Source organism: Agelaius tricolor, unplaced genomic scaffold (assembly GCF_023055355.1).
Source record: "Agelaius tricolor isolate 1412-34295 unplaced genomic scaffold, bAgeTri1.0.p SCAF_18, whole genome shotgun sequence".
NCBI classification, from domain to species: Eukaryota; Metazoa; Chordata; class Aves; order Passeriformes; family Icteridae; genus Agelaius; species Agelaius tricolor.
In genome coordinates this window covers 393,501-402,509 of record NW_027269278.1, presented here as the reverse complement: position 1 = coordinate 402,509, position 9,009 = coordinate 393,501, and the positions used below count along the sequence as shown (strand labels likewise).

The window sequence follows — 9,009 nt, the reverse complement described above, 5'->3', positions numbered from 1 at the left end:
ATCTTTGGTGTGGTATCACGTGACTTCCGTCCTTACCCGCCATCTATGTCCCTTTTCACGTGACTTCCATCCTTAGTAGCCATCTTTTGTCGTACATCACATGATCATTTCCATACTCGCCATATTTTTCCTATATCACATGACTTTTCTCCTGTATCACATGACTACTGCCCTTATATCCCATCTTTTGTCCTGTATCATGTGACTTCTTCCACAGCCGCCATTTTTTTGTCCTGTACCGCATGATTTCTGCCCCTATGCTCCATCTTGTGTGCTGGCGGAAGCCACTTCCGGCCAAGTTGCCATCTTTGGTGAGGTGCTCTGGAAAACAGAGCTTTGGCCATAGCTTCCGCTGCCTGATTCCGACACCGATCCCGCGCTTTCAGCAATTTCCCGTGGCATTTCCTCATTTTGGGGGACGGGTGATGGGATTAGCGGCGCCCGGGGCGAGCGGGACACGCGCGGGTGATGCCAGGCGAATGCTGCTCCATCCATGCCGCGCCTCTAAGGACCCTCTGACGCTGAGCAGCACGTTTGTGGCGGTGTAGTGGGTTAGGTCGCAGACTGCTAACCTAAAACTTGTGAGTTCTAGTCCTGGTGTCATGGTAAGGGGTGGAATTAAGGGGAGGGCACAGTGGCATAAAGGGAAGGGTTAGGGGTGGGATAAATGGGCGTTTGGTGAGGGTTATTGGAGTTGTAAGGGATGGGATTAGGGTCCGGGTCAGGCCTTGAGTAGTTAGTCTGGCCAGTGGACAGATGTCTTTGAGAGCTTGAAGAAGTGCAGCTGAAGAAGGAAATCTGCTGTTTTTGAGGATCTCATGTTTCTTTTGAGATAGAAGGTCTAGATTATTCTCAGACAAAAGCACAAGAGATAATGAACACTAATTACAGCAAGGGAATTTCCAACTGAGTATAGAGAAAACATTTTCTCAGTGAGAGTGAAGTTATCCTGGAACAGGGACGGATTGACCAAGATCTGCTGGAATGTCCATGCTTGGTGATATTTAAAACTCATGCAGACAAGGCTCTGAGCAATCAATCTACTGTGAAGCTAGAGCAAGAGCTTGGAGCAGAGACTGCAGAGATTGCAGAGATCCCTTCCTGCCTAAGCCTTTCTGTGCTCCTGTGGCTTAGTAGAGCAGGGTGGATTTCCCATGCAACAGGGATTTGGTTTGCAAAGCTACCTGTATTGGCTGTGTGTGTTTGTCTTGTAGGGTTGTAGTGTCCAGAAAGGGTTTTATGCCTGGCAGTGAGACTGCTGGGCTGTGCTTGGCGGGAGGAGCATGAGGAACCACACTGCTGGGAAGGTTTGAGTCCTGCTGCTCTGGCATTGTGCTCCAGGCTTGATCTACCCTCTCAGGCACCAGGGACAAGGGTATATGTCTCACCTCTCTGTCATTTCCACAGTTATGAGCTCCCTGTGATTATCTGGAACACGGATGATGTGATCCTTGATTATGTCAATCCAGTAACAGGAGAGCCTTCTAGCAACATCTCTGTGAAAAGGTCTGGTGGCAGCCTGGCTGCCCTGCTCCCTGTCATGGCCCACACACTCACTTTCCTCCTCTGAACCTCTACTCCTCCTTGCCTTGGTGTGAGGTGCCCCCTCCAGTCCTCTGTATGTGCAACTGTAACCTCAGGGATGTTGTCCACTTGTTTCTCTGGTTTGACCCTTCCCTGCTACTCCATGGGGTTCATTACTTCCATCCTTCTGCTCTGCCTTTGAGGCTGGCTGATAAGGTTAGAGGGTAACTGAGCTTCCTCTACAGCTGGATAAAAGGTCTTGACCATGACAAACAGAAGACAGATGTTCACTTTAACTCCTTGACTGGGGAAGGCAATTTCAACCGGAGGTTCATCTTCAGCTTCAATTATCTCCCAACTGAGGAGATAATTTGCAAGAAAAAGGACTGTCTTCTCCATGGATGAGTCAGAGTTTCAGGAACCAGTTGTTCTGGTTCTCCAGATCTGGGATTATGACAGGATTTCAGCTAATGACTTTCTAGGTATGGTGTTACCTGCTGGAAGTGGGGTGACCTGTCCCTTACCTGGCTGAAGCATTTCCCTGGGGTTCAGCTCTCTGAGAAGGGACACTAGGACCATCAGATGAAACTCTTCAGCTCAGCAGTCATCTAGGCTGGTTTTTCACACCTGAGCTACAGACAAAGCCTGGAGATAGGCACCTCTCCTACACAGACATGTAGTGCCTGCATGCTTGTCCCAGGGCTTTGGTGTATTTTTTCAGGACCTGTCATTTCACAGGACTTCCAGGTTCTGCTTCCTCACAACCTTTCCAATAAACTTGCTTGTTTTCCATGCTCTTACTTAGATATGCAGATCTCAAAGGCTGAGCCTAAGAGCATTTTTCCCAGGACCTTATGTTGTAGGTACAGGGATAACCTGTGTGAGACTATTGACAACCTTTGTGAGACTATTGGCACTTGAGTTGCAGCATCCCCATTGCTGGGGGCTCAAAACTCCATGGATGCTCTGGTACTTCCTGGTGATCAGACCTGCTGAGCTGTGCATGCAGCAAGGCCTGGTGACAAAACAGAGCTAGTGACGATACCCCACACATTATGCTTATGCTAGCACAAGTACTGCTGATTCTCTCTGACTTCTGCTGCCATCCCCAAGCTTATAACACTGTGTTCAGTTGTTCCTCCCTTCTTCAAATGTTAACCTGCCTATTAGAAAGCAGCCATTTTTCCCTACTATCTCCTGGGCATGTCTAAACTCCTTATACTTCAACGTTTCGTAGTGTATTTCAGCACTTTTACTGCATGAGGCACTTCCAGTGGTTTAGTCATGAACTGAGGCACTGAAAAAAGCATTAACAATGTCAATTATTTCTGGCAAGTATAATCTCAGGAACTTCTAGATAGTAATGGGCTTCTGCAGGGTCTATTGCAATCTCCTGCCCCAAGCAGGGCTGGATGCACTGTAGGTTAAGTTGCTCAGGACGTTTTTTCGGTGGGTTTTGATCATCTCCAAGGATGGATTCCTAGCACCCTTCTTTGATCCTTTTCCTGGCTGTACCTTTCTCACAATTCTCAGATTTTTTACTTGCAGCATTTTGTGTCTGTTTCCTTAGGTGCTTTCATTATCTATTTCTGAGAAGAATCTAGCTCCGTCTGCTCTGTAGCTTCCTCTAGGCTGTGAGGAATGTTGACTTCTCTGCTCTGAGCTGAACATATGTGTCTCTCACCCCTCTTGATGTGGCACCTACTACAGACTTGACTATCTCAGCCACTAAAAACTATTTAGTTGACATCTTTCTTGTATTAGGGATCCAAAACTGGGCACAGTATCCAGATGCAGTCTCACTTGGAAATGAGCAGAGAACACTCACGTCCCTTGTCTGTTTTTACCAGTACAGATCAGGATGTGGTAAGATTGTTTTTTCGCAAGGGCTCGGTGCCAAAGTGGGACAGGAACTCATTCTGAGCAGAACAGAGGCACAAGGCCAAACAGGGAGATGAACTGAGGCTGTTGCAGACCTTAGACAAACCTGAAACCTTTAAAGCGTTTATAATTTTAAAGCATTATCATTTTATAATTTTAATTGACATCTCCAGGAATTAGAGAGGAAGATGAGCTTGGACATGTGAGGAGAGCAGGGTGGGACATGATAGAAGGGTAAAAATAACTCACCATATGAATTCACCAAACAGCCCTTATCAAAAACAAGAAGAGACCTGGGGCTTCTGCCTCTTAGTCTCTTAACTCCTGAGCTAGTTCTTTCTTATGCAGAGTTTCAGGTTCTCCATCTGTAAATGTGCAGGGTTCTGTTAGATAATTGCAGCAGCTGGGACCTACTCGTGGCACTTGGTAGTGTGGCAGAGACAGCCAAATGTTGTGTGGGGCTGACCTCAGAGTTTTACCATGTGGTCTCTTCTTCCTTGTGCCTGCAGGCTCCATCAAGCTGAAGCTGCCTGACATGGTGTGGGCAGCCAAGAGCTCTGAACATGGCACCATCAAAATGAAGAATGCAACACCTCAATTCTCCATCTTCCAAAATAAGTGCATAAGGGGCTGGTGGCCCTTCATCAAACTCAGAGATCAAGAAGATGACAAGAGAGAGGAAAGGGAGTTCAAGAAGAAAAAGAAATGGAGCATCTCAGTCAAACCAGAGGACATGGAATTCACAGACCCCAGGTGGGAGCAAGTACCTCCTGATGGTAAGATGGGGAGCTGGCACTGTGAGCAGAGCCAGTGTTTTGCTCCACCTTGATATGGCAGTCTGTCCTACATGCACAACCTACAAGGGCAGCAGTGACCCAGCTTTTACAGTGTGGCCGCAAGCTTCTGCTTATCCTTTCAGGACAGCCCCCACAAGTTCTGGCATGCGAGCTCCAGCAGGGGGGCACCCTCTCAGCTTAGCGTTCGCAGAGAGGGTACTAAAGGCTCGAAGCCTATGTAGTTGCAGAGACTTTGGGCCACAAGAGGCAGAAGAAGAAAGCTGGACTCTGGTCATGGCTGCAAACCAGGTTTATTGTAAGACAACAAACCCAGGGGAGACCAGACTGCCAAACTGGGGAAGGGCTGACAAGGGTTTTTAAAGGAAGGTGGGAACAGGGGTGGAGCCTGCCACCAACCAATGGAGGTACAGGGGGGAGTGGAGAAAGGGAGGACACCTTTGGAGGACCAATAGGGGATATCTTGGGGAGGGCCCCTGAGCCAATCACTCGATGCCCTGAAGAGAAGTTTCCAGATGGAGAGGATGGGTTGCCGAGTGATGGAGAGTACCAGGGAGGGACATGAGGAGAGGACACATAGGTTGCCAGGGTAACTGGGGAGCAGACAGGGTAACTGACACACACTGGGGAGGAGGAGACAATTGGGCAGAATCATTACATACTTAAAGAGGGGGAAAATGGAACAATCCAAAATACAAGGTATAACTTATCATAATTATAACTTCAAAAGCACAACACAACACTACAGGATCCTGAAGACTTCTTCCATCTACTGCTTATCCAGCACTTGTCTACCCTGAAGAACCAGCTGCCGTGGTTTGCAGGGATGTCTGACTTAAGGTATTCCTCTGAGCTTCTCATAGAAGTTCCATTAGGGGAGCTGTCTTTGTTTAGGAATTTAGTGTTCCCACTGAAACACCCCAGATCATGTTCTCCTTGCTCATTTGTACTCCAAAGCAAGAAGAGTATGGCTCCCCATCAGCCAGTCAGGACAGCAGCAGAAGCCTGTCCTGGGGTCTCTGCCAGCCCAAGACAGACAAGTACCAACTGACCAGGGACAGACTCGCTCCTGATACCCCTGCTACTGGACCACTGTGTGTGCCCAAGGGTGAATTTTGCTCAGTGCCACTCTGGGGTAGGCAGACAAATCAGGTAGTTGGGGAGTTCATTAAAATACAATTCCTTGTCTCCAAAACATTTAGTTTTTTACCAGGCCAGTTTCCACTGGCTATGAAGTAACACTCTGTAGCCAACGGAGAAGAAAGCTCTGAGCCATCTGTAAGTGGAAGTGAGAGAAAAGTACCCAGTTGTGGCAGGACCTGTGGTCAGCGGACTGGCCTGTGAAGCAATGCATTCGACTGTGGCTCAGACATATTATCCCTCCAGGGTAAGGTGGAAGCAGAGTTCCAGCTGCTGATTGTGGAGGAGGCTGACAAAAGTCCTGTTGGCTCAGGCCGAAAAGGGCCAGAACCCCTGGAAAAGACCAAGTGAGGAATTTTGCTTCACAAAACTTACATATGATGTGAGACTTTCATAATAAAACATTCTCCTATCATCAGTTTTTGGGTTTCAGTTATCATTAAAGTCATGGTTGCACAATTCTGCAGACAATGAGGCCGTCCTCCAGGCCACTGGGTCAAACATCTTAAAAAAGTAAGCAAGAGGCTGCAGTGTTCCCCTGTGTTTCATACTGAATCCTTTTAGTATGGTCCTGTTTAACAGCCACATGTAATTAAAATTCTTTTTCCCTGTCGGGAAGGGCTAGAGCAGGAGCTTCAGTTAGTCTGCCTTTTGTTTTTTTCTAACACTTTAAAATTCTGCTTTCCTTCTGGTGTCCATTCATACAGTTTCTTAACTGGCAGGACAGGAATATTATAGGCAGGCATACATGGCTCTAAAAGACCTGCTTTTAACAGGGACTCAGTAACAGGCAGGACTCAATCCCTTCTCTCCCTGCCTTGAAAGAAGGATATTGTTTTTTAGACACCACTTATCCTGGTTGCTTCAAAGTAGTTTAGAGAGGCTCCATAGTTCATTTTCCAGATTTCCCTGGGACTGCCCGCACTTGTAGGTTTACTGCAGCATAGACCTTTTCAGATATTTGATACAAACTTACAATAGGGCTAGTTTCTGTATCACTTTTTAAAATGTTATTTTGTATTCCCAATGTAGCCAGCAAATCCCTTCAAGTAACTTATAATTACAGGCAGGAACAAACAGAAATTCTTGCATTTAGAGCCTAACCCCGACATGTACTAATCGGTGTAGAATGAAACACATTCCCACCTCTGTTCCATTTATCCCCTGAATAATTAAAGAACTTCTTGACAATTTTTCCCTTTACAGATTGTGAAAAATGTGTATTTTATGATTGGCTTTTCATAAATATTAAAATGAATGTTATATGTGTTATGTCAGAAAGTTATGCTGTATTAATTTTTCTAAGTAGTGTGTTAAATATAGTTTAGGTTATAACATAATGTTAAAATAGAAACTATGTATGTGAAATATTTTTTTAAGAAAGGAATGAGGTAATCACACCAGATAGCAGCCACAGGACACCTAAATATTTTCAGAGCAAGAGAATTTATTGCTCTCTTATCAGAAGAAACAAACTTCTTCCTGCCTCGCTCAGACTTGAAGATGCCGTTAGGATTAAGAGGAAGAAGTTGATGATGACCAGAAGGAATCCTGTGTTTGAATGGAATTTATGCATCATGTATGAGATGTATGAATATGCAACAGCTTATTGTTTTTAAGGGATAATCCTCTGTTAATGCATGTCGTTTTTTGGGCTTATGTTGCCCAGAAAAAGGTACCTGGATGTCCATAACTCTTAGTTTCTGTTGTCTCATATTGTCCTGATCCAAATTGCCCAAAATTTTTATTACTCTAATTATATTGCTATTTTTATAGCCATTTTATTACTATTAAACTTTTAAAATTTTTGAAACAAGTGATTGGTGCTTTTCACAGGGATAAAATTCAAAGCAGATTGAGAGGCCCCTGTGTCTATCAGGAAACACCTCCTACCTGTCCAGATACACCCTAAATGTTATCAAGGGCTGTACTGTGCTGTGTCTCTGACACCCCTAACAATCCATCTCCATTCGTCGTTGGACTTGATCTTCCTGAGGATCCAGTTGTTTCTGCAGACATTCTCACTTCCAGTGTCCCTGCAGATAGTACACTGATTCCTTCCAAGATGCTCTTTGGGTGGACTGTCCCCTGCTGAGGAGGGAATCACTCTGCCCTGTCCTTGTGGCAAAACTCATCCTTTCTGTCCTGGGGGCCCCCTTGGGCCCTGTAGTATATCCCTCCGCAGCAGTAAGAACGCTGCCATCCCCTTTCTCTTCATCTTTTCCTCATCCCTTCTTAGATACACTTGCTGTGTCTTTCTAACCAGTTCATCCAGGGGCTTATTCTGCCCTTCCTCTAGCCCCCACCCCAAGTGTCTGTGGGTGCTTGTCAGGTTTTGAGTGGGAGGAAATTCAGGGAAGTGATGCAAAGCTTTTTGTGTAACTGACAGTCTGTTGAACCACTGAAAAGCTGGACATGCCTCTGTGAAAGACGCATGTTAAAGACAAAAAAAAGCCAGGAACTCTCTTTTCTGGTCGGCAAAGAGGTAACAGGCCCCAGCCCCGGCCCACGTCTTGGCCAGGCCGGGCTGGGCAGTCCTGCTGTGCCCCTTCCCCCTCCCCAGGCCGTCCGCTGCCCCCCATCGGCCCCGTTCTGGCCAGGCTGGGCCACAGGAGCTGCCAGGCAGGAATGGGGGGAGGCTGCGGAGGACTTGCAGGGTACTTCTTACTGGCAGCTTTAGATTTGGAGAAATCCAGCAAAGATCTGGGTATCAGATGAAAGGTGGCGTCTGGGGCTCTAAGGACTTGCAGGGTCCTAGTTGCTGGCAGCTTTAGTTTGGAAGAATCCAGCACAGTTTGCAAATTTCTCGATTGGCACTGCCCTGCCTGCCAGGCCAACTGGCCACAAATGAAGGCCATTTTCCATGGGAAAAATGTCCTTTACCCAGGGTCTGAGTAATATGTTCAAGGTGGCCTTTGAGGCTCTAAGTACTTGCAGGGTCCTAGTTGCTGGCAGCTTTAGTTTTGGAAGAATCCAGCAAAGATTGCATAATTCTAGCTTGGCTCCCCACTTTCTGCCAGGGTGAGTGGCTGCAAACAGACGCCATTTCCCATGGGAAAAAGAAGTCCTTTCCCCAGGGTCTGCGAATCAAATGAAAGGTGGCCTTTGGGGCTCTAAAGACTTGCAGGGTACTACTTACTGGCAGCTCTAGATTTGGAAACATTGCAAATTTCTTGCTGGGCACCACCCTATTGGTCAGGGCGAGAGGCCACAAATGGAGGCCATTTTCCATGGGGAAAATGAAGTCGTTGGCCCAGGGTCTGGGTATCAATGAAAGGTGGCATCTGGGGCTCTAAGGACTTGCAGGGTCCTAGATGCTGGCAGCTTTAGTTTTGGAGAAATTCAGTAAAATTTGCCAATTTCCTGCCTGGTCTCCGCCCGGTCCGTCAGGGCAAGATGCTGCAAACGGAGGCCATTTTCTGAGGGAAAAAGAAATCCTTTTGCCAGGATCTGGCAATTATTTGAAATGTGACGTTTGGGGGTCTAAGTATTTGCAGGGTTCTAATTTGCTGTCAGCTTTAGTTTTGGAGAAATTCAGTAAAGGTTGCCAATTTCTAATGTGGCGCCACCCTGTTGGCCGAAGCAAATGGCGTCAAACGGAGGTTAGTCATTCTTTTCTTGTTTTCAACCACTCTAAGAGCATTAATCAAATCTATTCAGAAGTTCTTGA

The 9,009-nt window shown here is 46.5% G+C and overlaps 1 long non-coding RNA gene across 1 annotated transcript; it reads left to right on the top strand.

Annotated features, from left to right (window-relative positions):
* Positions 1-139: 139 nt before the first annotated feature.
* Positions 140-7,155, top strand: LOC139597538 (uncharacterized). The gene is made up of 2 exons (XR_011681636.1): positions 140-581; positions 3,915-7,155. It is a non-coding gene; the product is annotated as an uncharacterized lncRNA (long non-coding RNA).
* The last annotated feature ends 1,854 nt before the right edge of the window (positions 7,156-9,009 follow it).